The sequence below is a fragment of the Pteropus vampyrus genome, unplaced genomic scaffold (genome assembly GCF_000151845.1).
Source record: "Pteropus vampyrus isolate Shadow unplaced genomic scaffold, Pvam_2.0 Scaffold95, whole genome shotgun sequence".
NCBI classification, from domain to species: domain Eukaryota; kingdom Metazoa; phylum Chordata; class Mammalia; order Chiroptera; family Pteropodidae; genus Pteropus; species Pteropus vampyrus.
Window position 1 is genome coordinate 658,078 of NW_011888876.1, and position 11,916 is coordinate 669,993.

Sequence of the window (11,916 nt, forward strand, 5' to 3'; positions counted from 1 at the left end):
CCAACTCCTGTCCTCTGTACCTCCCAAATGGCATCCACGACCAGCCTCCCCCCAGTCTCAGAGGCTAAGCGCTGGGCCAGGCTGCCTTCGCTTTCCCAAGACTTTGGTACCATTTCCCTGCGTCCACTCTTGTCATCTACAGTCTTGAGTGAGCCCTGCAGATCTGGCCTCTCTGCTCTGTAAACTCCCCCAAGCTTCCAGCTGCCTCCAGGACAAGGGCCCACTGTCCCTCTCTCTCTCAGGTCTGTGCCTTGAGATTCCATCTGCACCATCCCTGTCCCCTCCAACAGTCACTTTTCACCTAGTTAGCCAGCCCTGGTCCTCAAGCACCCCTCCTCAGAAAGCCTTCCTATGACCCCTGCAGAGGTCAGGCCCCTGGGACCAGCCCTCCCAGCCCTCTGCCTACTTGTCATTATTTAATGCATTATTCATAATAGTTTGTCCAGCCTTTGCCTCTCCTGCAGGACTGTGAGCCCTATGCGAGCCTTGCTGTGTCTGTCTTGTTTGTCTGTGTCCCCAGCACCTTCCCTTAGGCCCCCTCTCTGGATTTGCTTTTCAGCCTGGCTGCACCCCAACGTGGGAGAAAAGCAGTCCTAAGTCCCTCTGCCTTCCCCTCCAGGAACCCCTCCTGTGGGGCCGTGGGGTTTTCAGGAAGGCCCACCTTGCTCCTCCCCCAGTGGTCCCCACATGGGCAAGGACATGTTGGTGTGCTGCCTGTTGGCTAGAGAGCACCCTAGGGCAGGACTGTGGCTGCCTTGTGCCCCCCACCCCGCTCTCCAAGCCCCAGTGCCTTGCACAGGGCGCTGCTCTGAGCTCAGGCAAGGGAAGGCCTGGCGGGCGGCCTGGGGTGGGTCCAGCAGGAGAGCCCCACGGAGCTGGGGGCCTGGGAGAGGAGCCAGAGGGGTGAAGACAGGGGCTGAGAAGGGTGGCAGCGCCCCCTCCACATCCAGTCCCCTCCCAGAGACCCCTGCCAGCTGCCTTCCCTCACTCCAATAGGCCCTGCCTCTCCTTCCCCTCCCCTCCATTGTGCCTCAGCCTGCCCCTCCCCTCCCCTCCCTTTCCCCTCCCCTCTCTGCGGCTCTTCTTCCCTTTCCCTCCCCTCCCCCACCGTCCCCCTCCCCTCCCTGCTCCCCCCCCAACTTCGCCGCTCTCCTTTCCTCCCTTCTCCTCTCCTCTTTTCTGTGAGTCCTTCTCCCTCGCCTCCTTCCTTTCTTCTTCCTGGGTTAAAAATAATCAACTTTCTGGGAAGCAGCAGCTCCTGCTGAGCCGCCCTCCCCACACTTGGGAGCCCCTGAGAATAGCTTTCTGCGGTTCTCAACTCCAGCCCCTCCTCTCCCCTCCGCCCCCTCCCCGCGAGCTGACTAATCAGCCGGCCGCGCCGGCAGTGCCTGCTCTGCTGGAAAGGCGTTAACCGCTTCGTGCCCGGACCGCGGGACCGGCGCGCGGTCCCTGGCGGCCGCCCTGCAGGGGCCCAGGGCCCGGGGCAGCCCCGGAAGCTGCCTGGCCCTCCCCCCAGGCCCGAACTCTGAGCCGCATGTAGCAGATGCTCAATTAATATTGACGGTCGGATGAACTTTGACCTCTGACCGCCTAACCAGCTGCTGATGCAGCTAACTCGGGGCTTGTTGGCAGAGAAGGGATATCTGGGGGCGCTGACTGGGCCGAGAGCACTCCCTCCGCTTGACCGGGAGGGCCGGGGCTGCGCCCTGAAGTGTATGCAAAGGGCAGGGAGGGGTCCCGAACTGTCCTGGGATCCAAGTACATCCACCACTGATCTGGCTTTTAGTGGTCATCGTCTCCCATTTTGCAAAAATGGGCAACTGAGGCCCAAAAGAGGCCGGAGTCTTCGGGTTCCTGCGTCAAACTTTAAGAGATCCAGGGCTGCCCGAGACCCTCAGCTCCCGCACGCGGGGTTCGGCAAGTGTGAGGCTGTGGGTGGGGGGACATCAAGGTTAAAGGTGAGGGGTAGGTGTGGAGGGATGGAACTCGAGCGCAGCAGGTCCCCCGGCTCCGCCCACTCCGCGCGGTCGCAGCATTACCTCATCGCGGCGCACGCCCATTGGCTGGTGCCCCCGGAGGCCGGCCCAATGCGGCGGAGCTGTTAACCCTTTCCGCCCCGCGGGCTCGGCCCTGGCCGTGCCCCCTCTCTCCCAGGCCAAGCGGCCGTCAGGCGCCCAAAGGTCAGAGAGACTGGGGAAAGGTAGTGTGGGTGCAGGCCCGCGACCGGAGATCCCAGTGGTTTGAGCACGGGTGGGACAGCGTGGCTTGGGTCTTTCCCCCGCTACAGGCTGTGTGACCTTGGGCAACTGGCCTCACCTCGCTGAGCCTCCTCCCCTCGTTTTCTCAGCTGTAAAAAGAAGTGAATGATGTAACTCCTGCCCTCCCTAATTCCTTCCTCGAGCACTCGCCAAGTGCTGGCACACGTGGGCTCCCGTTCCACGTTGCCTCTTCCCTGTGAGAGGTACAGTTATGATTATGGGTTTTCAGAAGAGGAAATCGGCTCAGAGCAGCGAAACCGCCTCCCAAGGTCACGCAGCAAGAAAGTCGCAGGGCTGGGATTTGACCCCAAGTCTGTGTCCGTTCTGAGCCTGGACTCCTACCCAATGCAAGATGCTGCTTCTGCTGGCAGCTGCTGCTTCTAGGAGCTCCTGGTCCTGCAGGAGGGACCAGACTCACATCTCCTGCTAGTCAGGCCACCACAGGCCACTGTGACCAAACAACACCGGGGCCTCCAGGAAGGACGGGCTTCCTGGAGGAGGAGCTGAAGCTGGACATTCTAAAGGTTAGGCAGGAGGACTTTCGGATAACGAGGGATGGAACACAGGCAGTCGGGGGGCACACGAAGTGGGGTCAGGAAGCTCTGAAGGAAGCCTGCAGGATCCCCTGGGGACAACCAGCTGGTCAAGAGTCAGCCAACATCAAACACGGATGTGGGGCCCAGGGAGCCTGCTCCTCTGGGTAGCACTGGGGGGCAGGAGCACAAGCGGCCCCCCACATACCTAACGTCTCAGTATTTACAAGTTATAAATCGAGCTAAGGAATTGCTAATAAAATATGTGCTATCCTCCGTCCTAGACGAAAACGCCTTCCTAAGGACAAATTTACCTGGAAAGCGGGGTTTATCTATAGAAGTCTGAGGTCCGCGTGGAAGTGGCAGCACAGGGAGAGGTGGCTCTGCCTCCGGCTTCCCACTCAGCGCCCCCTTTTCCTTCCACCCCAGCTTTCATCCTTTCCCATGAGGGACTTTCGCTTGCTCAGGTGTGTAGACACTCCAGCCTCAGTGCATAAACTCTGTCCACACCCGCCACCCCTCCCCACAAACAGCCACCTCTTGTCTTCCTCTAGGGCTTAGGGGTACCCAAGCAAACAGGCATCTCTGAACACCCTCAGGAGAGTGGACCCAGGAAGTGGGCCGGGGGCTATTGAGCGGGGAATTTCAGGTGCCCAGGTCCCCAGAGCATGGATCTAGCCGGGCATGTCCCCTTGTTTGCATAGATCTTGCCCCGTGAGGAACGGCACAGTGAGGGAAAGGCCGGAGTGTGCCCTCTAAAGCCTGAGACTCAGGTCCGAGGGTGCTGCTGAGGTCCCTGGGTATTGCTGCAGCTGGGGTAGCCCAAGCGGGATTCAAGGTCTCGCTTCTTCCTTGAACTTACGCCAGCCCGATCACTTCTAATCATGAATCTCAACCCTGGCCAGATCCTAGGTGCTGTCCTGAACTCGTTTTCCACAATCTTCAGCCCAATACTTACCAAGACCTGAGGAGCATCCCACCTAAAGACGTCAGCTCCCCCACCCTGTGCCCAGGGCCCCTGCGCCTGTCCAGCCTGGGCTCCTAGACCCCACTCTCTGCCCACCTCCCCGTCCAATTTGCAACCCCTGTTGGCCAGACAGATCTTTCTAAAATGCAAGCCCGACTACTTCCTTCCCTCTCTAACCATTCCTGGTCTCTGGGCTCTTGATGAATCATTCCTGGGCTCCGGGTGTCTGGCTCCCATCAGCCTCTCCTTCCCCTCATCAGCTTTGGTTCTGAGCTCCAGCCATTTGCACCTTCTCTCCAATCCAGACGGCTTCATGTCCTTTCTGCTCCAGGGGCTGCATGCATGTGATTCCTTCTGCCTAAAACCATGCTTTCTGCTCTTCATCTTGCCAATCTCAGCTTAAGTGTCCCCTCCACAGGGGACTATCTCTGACCCCCTGCACCAGTGGAAACCACACTGTGACAAGCTGACTTGTTCTGGAGTTACCTGTTTCAGGTGTGTTTCCCACCTGGACGGTGAGCATCAGGAGGGCAGGCTCGGATAGTCTTCTTCATCACTCTATTTCTAGTGTCAGCAGAGTGCCTGAGCCAGGGTAGGTGACACTGAAGATTCACTGGACATGTATAGGTCTGCACTGGTCGAAATCAGGAAACTGAGAACGACAGCTAATGTCTAGTGCACGCTTACTGTGTCCTGGCCCTCTTTCCAAGCACAGCGTGTGAGTTCATTCACTTCTCACACCTTCGAAATCGGAACTGTTATTCTCTCCTACGGAATGTGGACCCAGAGGCACAGGAGGGTTCAGAGACTTAGGGTTACAACTGGCAAGCGACCGACCAGCTTTGAACCCAGGCAGTTCCAAATACCATGAGGGAGAGGAGGGACGAGATTCGTGGCAATAGGAGCCCAGAGATGGGGCACAACACAGCCTCGATGTGTGTCGTATGGTCTGTGTGTGAATGTATGTGTTTATTGCGTGGTCAGGGTACAGAAGATGTGTGTATTAAATGGTCGGTGTGATATATGTGGAGTATGTGTGTCTGTGGTCTATGGCATATGGAGTACGTGCGTGTGATGATGTGTGCGTGCTCGCGCCTGTGTCGATGATCCGTGTAACGAGGAGTCTCTACTTGTGTGTGATGTGATCTGTGTGATGTGGGGGAGTGTGTGCTGGTGTGTGTGTGTGTGTGTGTGTTGTGGGGTGGTGGTAACTGGGACACTCCCCAGGGGAAGAGCTAGGGAGAGATGGAGGAGGCGATGGTAAGCAGGAACACGGGAGAGGAAAGGGAGGGTTCTGGTGTGTGTGCGTGGGGGGGAACAGCCCTTACAAAGGCCTGGAGGCAAGAAGAGGCAGCCTGGAGCACCAGAGGACTTAAAAGAGACCCAGGAAGGCTGGGGGCTGGGGAAGTAGAGGCAGGGCTTTGGGGAAGCAGGGTAGGCCTTCCTTTCTTAGCTGGAGGGTGTGTGTGGGCTGGAAGGACCGGAGGAGCCACACTGACCAGGTGGCAGGGGCAGCCCTGGACCAGGGACCGATGCTGGGTCGAGGTAGGGGTGTGTTTGGGGAACGGGAGCATCCGGGAGGCTGCCTGGTCTGGGACCGCTGACCTGAGCCTGGTCCCTGCTCAGTCCCTGAGAGCAGCAGCAGAGAGGTTCTCAGCTTCCCATCTACAAACTGGGTCCTGAGATTATGTGCCAAAGGCCCAAGAAAGAGGCTGAGAATTGCAGATGTTTTGGGAGCATTGTCTCTGCTCGGCTCTGGTGAAGGACTGAGCAGGCATCTGCTAACAAGTTTTCCCAGCACCCCAAGAGGCTGGAGGCACAGAAGATGGCAGACCCGGCCATGGGGTCAGCTGTTAGTACACTGGCCTGCGGAGGCGGTGTGGGGATGCGGGGAGCAGGAGCCAGGATTTGAATCCAGGTAATGGGGTTCCAAAGCGGTAACAACTGCCCCATAGTCTTCACTCTACAACGTGTCTTTTCTCATTTGATCCTGTATCTTCATAGATTCCACATGGTTATTAAACTGGATTATCGCTCCCGCTTTAGAGATGGGAAAGCTGGCCAGAGTCCTGTGGCCTGGCCAGGACTCAAACCCAGGCAGTCCTGCTCTGGAATTCCCCAACTTCTCCTATGACATGAGGTGGGTTTTCTCAGCATATGCCCTGAAGGGGTCCTGGGACAGGGGTGACAGTGTGGCACACAGAAAGAACTCAGAACTGCAGAAAGTACTTGGAACTGGGGGCCCAGAACCCCAGCTCTGCTGCTCGCCTGCTGTGAGACCTTGGGTGAGTCCCTTCCCATCTCTCGGCCTGGATTCACCGAGCTGTACAATTCACTTTCTGAGTCTGGGAAGATTTGATTTGCCAAGTGGTAGACGAGGAGACTGAAGGTCAGAGAGCTTAAAGGGTTTGCCCGAGATCAAGCAATCTGCATAAGATGACCCCGGATTTGAACCTGGAACTCCAGGGTGTGCCCTTCACCGTGGCCTACTCCCTCCAGCCCCCCCGGGTGACATCCTGCTCCCAGTGCCCCGCGGCGCTGGGCTGACGTGCCCCACGCGGTTCCAGGCCCCGCCAGGCTGACGTCAGGCGCGGCCCGCGGGGCCTAGCTCTGCACAAACAGACGGCTCGGGCCGGGCCGGGGGCGGCGATGACTCAGGGCCCCGAGACGGGCCGGGAAGCGGAAAGTTTGTGCAGATGACATCACCGGGCCGCGAGGGCGGGAGGGGGCCGGCTCCGGGAAACTGCGGCCTGGCGGGCGGCCCGGCCTGGGGCAGGGCGCGGAGGGGAGGCCGCGGGCCGGGGGCGGGGACGCCTGGACGCCACGCTCGGCCGCACCGAAGACGACCCCCAGCCCCCAGCCCCGAGTCTCGGTCCCGGAGCCGGATCCGCGTTCACCGCGAACAGCGGGCTCCACCCGCCTGCGAGGACGCCGAGCTCCCCAGCGCTCCGGAGGCGCCGCATCCATCCTGCTGCGTCCCTGCATTTTAATTACCGCCGCATTAATATTCATGAGCCGGGACTCGAGGGGACCGCGGGCTGTCATTTCCCTCGCCCGCGCACCCCCCCAGCACCCCTCTTCCGCGGCTGAGTCGTGGATTTTTTTTTTCCCTCCCGCTCCCAGCCCCGCCCCCGCCAACAGTTGGTGCATAGCAGATCCGGGGTGCATGAGTGTGAGCACGAGTGTGAGCGGTGTGGGTGCTGTGGGCAAGAGAGAAGGCCCTGGTGGGGGGACCGGGACACATGGTGGGGGGCTGAGTGTGAGTGTGGGATGTGCCTGTGGGTCTGCGTGGAAACGGGTATGAATGTGTCTGTGTGCCTGTGTGTGTGACTGCCTGCCTGTGTGTGTCGGCTTGTGTGAACGTGTGTGCCCGTGTGAACATATGCCTGTGTGCGCACGTGTCCCTGTGTGAGTGTGGGTCCGTGTGCACTTGTATATGTGTGTATGCGCCTGTGTGTCTCTGGGCAATTCCAGGAGCTGTGCGCTGGTCTGACAGAGGCAACAGTGTGTGCACAAAAGGCCTGGGCTTGGGGAAGGGTCAAGCTGTCAGGGTTAGCAGGGCCCGACTGTACGAATGGGGAAACAGAGGCCTGGAGCGAGGCGGGGCCTTACTCAAAGTCATCCCACAAGTCAGTGGCACAGTGGTACCCAAGCCCAGGGCCTGGCTGATCAGCTCTCTCCCCCTCCGAGCTCCTCTGTGTTGTTTATAGCGATGGCAGACAGAATGTGCTGAGCTGGCACCTCTCATGTGACCTTCCCAGCAATCCTGTGCAGCAGATGGTGCTATCGGTCCCCTTTGCAGATGGGGAAACTGAGGCAACGGGTCCGGCTAGTAAGGAGCTGGAGCCTAGCGCTGGCTTTAACACTTGCACCATGCTGCCCCCTGTGAAATCGTATGTGTGGGAGGTCCCCACCCGGTGATCTGGGGGTACCTGAAAGCTTCCCAGGCCCCAGGCACTGCCCAGGCCCAGGCATCAGAGGGGTGTTTCACCAGAACATGGCTCCCTGTCTGCTTCCCTCCCAAAAGGGACTGCTTTGCTGTGGCTCTTGCCTCCCTCACTTCACGTTCAGAGTCTGTCCCCAGCCACCCTGCCTGTCAGGGGGCTCCACAGGAAGCAAGGGAGCAGGCAGGCAGACTTCCAGGGTCCTGGTCTTCCCTGGGCTGGGGTCAGGCAATTTCTCATTTCTTCGTTTGTCCATCCAACACATGCTTAAGTGCCTACTGTGTGCCAATCACTGTTCTTGACACTGGGGACTCTCTTGAGTTTAGGAGGAGCTCATGCCACTCTGTTCTCAATTCTGGTCATTTCACCAAGGGTGGGGGCCTCTGGATTCTAAAAGGGGCGGTTTCATCTCTGTGTGTGCACACTCACTAGGGGTGGGGATCTAGGGGCACTTGTGCACAAAATCGGCTCGCCGCCACCAGCCTTGCCACAGAGTTCCGGATGCGCAGGCTCCGGGGTGGGATGGGGCAGAAAAGAGCTGCGTTCTCTTTGGACTGGTGGAGAGCCAGCCTACATCTTTGCTTTTCTCTCCTTCTGGAACTTGTCCTCCTCCAGCCTCTAAGCCGAGTAATCCCAGGGGCCGGCCGATCCATCTTTCCCTGTGTTGAGCCAAAGCCATTCTCCCTCTCACATCCCCCCTGCTCCAGGCTGCCCTTCTGAGCACCCAGAACAAGCTGACTGTACCCTTCTCCACGCCCACATGGGGCTGGGCTAGAACTCACGATCCAGCCCTGTGCCCTGAGCCTTTTCTCCCCTCCCTGGGGGAGCACCACAGGAACACGGGTAAGGGGACAGGAAGTACACTCTGAGACTCTCTGGAAAGAAAGTAATGTTTTCACTGGGCTTCAAAGGTCAAGGTGGCGTTTGCTACGTGGATGGTAGGCAGAAGGGAAGAGAGGCATCCAGGCAGAGGGAATGGCTCAGAGGGGTGGCTGCGACTCGTTCCAGGAACCGGAGCAGGCCACCGGCACGAGATGGGGGACACTGGGAGACTGATTTTCTCTTGCAGAGACTGAAGCAGTAAGGCCTCTTGGAAGGACTCAAAGGTGTGCCAGTCACTGTCCCCTCACGTGGTGGGCCACTGAGCTCCCATTCCCCTTCTGTCTGATGTGGAAAGCGACACTTTTTTCCTACTTGATTATATTTGGATTAAGAGACACCGTCCTTAAAGCACCTAGTATAGGGCCTGGTGCTCCTCCATGGGACAGTCTGTCCCCAAGAACATAGGGAGGCCCCTTGAGTAACTGTTCCCAGGCAGTTATTACCCCAGCATGGGATTTAAGGATCAGCCTGTGTCCCACAGCCCAGCCAGTGGGGAGGAGTTGGGTGAGGACAGACTCTGGGAGGAGCAGGGACAGGCTGAAACCATCATCTGTCAGGAAGGACTAAGACTCCAGCAAGAAGAGTGCCCCGAAGACTCCATGGCCCCACATGCTCACCCCGAGTAGATCTGAGATGGATCCGCCAGATCACTGGTCACTCAAACAGCCGAGAGCCGGGCGCCAGGCCCACCGATCCCGCTCATTCCTGCCGCAGCCTCCCAGGGCTGTCTGCCTCCAGGCTCCCTGCTTTCCTTTGAACATTTCCTCTTTTTTTTTTTTTTTTTTAATTGAATGTACAAGGCCAAAAAACAAAACAAAACAAGACAAAACAGAAAAAACCACCCAACCTTTTAAAGGAAGCACTGTCAAGGGTCATGCAATGCATCCTGACCCTGTGCTTCTAGTTTTTCGTATGTATGTTTTCAAGACATCTCTCTGCCTATAGAACTGTCTTTCTAAACCTCCCATAGCATGATGTCCACCTTTGCTCAAAGACCTTCAATGGCTCCCCGTTTCTGTAGAGCAGAGGTAGCTAAGGCCTTGGCAGCCCAAAGCCAGCCTCAGCCACACCATTCTCGCTTCTGTCTCCATCGCCCCCCCCCCCCCCCACCCCGAGCTTGGTACATCCCCTTACGCCACCATGGCTTTGCCCTGGCTGTGCCGGCCTCCAGGAATCGCCTGTGGCCACCACTAAGATTCCTCTTCACTGCTCAAGACCAGCCTTCGCCGACCCCTGGCCTCTGTGCCTTCCCCCTCCAGCTCCCTCTCTCTCTCCCTTCACCACGCTGAACCCCACCTCTCTCGTGGTCCCTCCACCGCACTGCTAGTATTTTATGGTCGTACTTTTCAAGTCTAACTTTCCCGGGGGTCTCGTTGGAGTCTTGTGTCCTCACTCAGTTTTGAGCTTCTCAAAGGCCAGGCCACATGTCATATTTATTGCCACCTCCTTTTATGTCTTACACATAGTAGGTGCTTAAAATGTTTTATTTTTTAAAACATTCAACTTGCTTTTCTTCAGGGATTCAGGCTCCAAGCCAGCAGATCAGGGCTTGAATCCTGACTCTCTCATTTCCTGGCTGTGTGTCCTTAAGGAAGTGAATCGGCCTCTCTGAGCCTCGATTACTTTATCTGGAAAATAAAGTTAATAAAACCTCCCTCCGAGAGTAACAGTGAGATACGTGTATGCAAAACACCCAGCACTGGCCTGAAGCTGACATGTTCTCATTAGTGTGACTCAGTTTTGTGTTTTCGGTCTCATTCAAACTTCTCCAAGATCACCTGTGCAGTCTGGGGCAGTGCTGGGACTCGACTCCCATCTCCTTCCAACTCCAATGGTCCTTGCTTCCCTCTGGTGAGCGAGGGTCACAGGCCACTTTTGCAGATTGGGAGAACAAAGTCCAGTGTTGGGCACCCAGGGTCACACAGCCCCGTGATTGAAGCAAAAGTCAGGTCCCTTTGCCAGGTCCCCAGGTGGCTTTTTCAGGCCACCTATGACGGCCTCCACAGCCCCATTGAGACCCACCATCTAACCAGGGGCCTCTGCTCCTCCTGGTGGCCAAGGAATCAGCTAAGGGGGCCCCTACAAGCGAGATAGTCACTAAAGCAAACAGCCCCCACTTATGCGGTGCGAGAAGCTGTACTAAGTGCTCACGGCGACCCTATTATCCCATCTTCTGGGGACGCTCACCCAGAATCCCAGGGTACAGGTCTTGCTAAAGGGCACATCTAGCACTGCTCCTGCCTGACCACCAGGGACAAGGGCTGTGTTGGAGGCCAGGAGCTCTCCGGGGCCCAGGGTGCTTCCCGGGTCCCCGAGAACATCTGGGGGTGCCTCCCCAGCCCCGGCCCCACAAAGCCTGCTCAACTTCATCTCTGAGCCCCACCCTAACTCTTCCCAGCTTTGCCAGGGAGACTGGAAATTTCTGCTCAGCAGCTTCTCGGGTGATTTCCACACTGCTCAGCGGGGGGCGGGGGTGGGGTGGGGAGGAGGCGCAGGCTGCTCTGAATCCTCACAGCTCTGCCTTATGCTTGAGGGGAGCCGGGAGGGGAGGGGGCTCGCTAGGCCTCTGTGAGTCCCTCAGAAATAACAAAAACAATCAGCTCCAACAACAGTGACCCACATTGACTGCTTGCTTACTGTGCGGCAGGCCCCGTGCGAAGTCAAGACTGGCATGGCCTCACGGAACCTTCCAGCACACAGGCGAGGCTGGCACTGTTACTCACCCATCCCACAGCTGAATGAGAGAGGCTCAGAGTGGTGAAAGCAGCCACCCCAGGCTACATAGCGGGGAGCCAGGCACGTAGATCCAGGTCACTAACTGGCTCGGAGCAGGCGGGGCTGGACGGGCCAGGTGGTGGCTGAGGGCGAGGAAGCACTGGGGCCCCTACAGGAAGCTGAGGTACGAAGAAGCAAACCATGGCCTGACCAGAAATCCTGCAGTCCAGTGGAAGGCATGTTTGGAACCAGGGTCTCTGTTAGCATCTAGGACGGTCCTCATGGGGTACACTGAGTCCCCCTGGAGACCTCAAGGGGTCTGGAAACTTCTCTCTACCGCTGGTCCTGGTAAGCCAATAATTCCAGACACGTCCCACTCCTGCCTGGCCCTGGGGCCGGGGTTGTCTGGCACTGCGCGTCAGTGGGCAGGCGCGCTCACTGCCCTCCTGAGGCTCCTGGCATAGCGCCCCCGTCAAATTCAGCCAGTGGCTAAGGTGCCCCTGCTGTGCGCCTGGCTCTGAGCCCCCAGGGTTGTCACCAGGCCCAAAGGCACAACTCTCGGGGAGTGGGGGTGCAGGCAAAAAAGAAAAAATGGAGTGGGGATCAGACACCCTGGG

General features: G+C 58.1%; 1 long non-coding RNA gene across 1 annotated transcript in view; it reads right to left on the minus strand.

Annotated features, from left to right (window-relative positions):
* The window catches only part of LOC111742458, a 13,784-nt gene extending 2,413 nt beyond the window's left edge, over positions 1-11,371 (minus strand). Inside the window, exon 1 of the long non-coding RNA XR_002781317.1 lies at positions 11,308-11,371. This is a non-coding gene — a long non-coding RNA (uncharacterized LOC111742458). The remainder of the gene's footprint in view (positions 1-11,307) is intronic.
* Between the last annotated feature and the right edge of the window lie 545 nt (positions 11,372-11,916).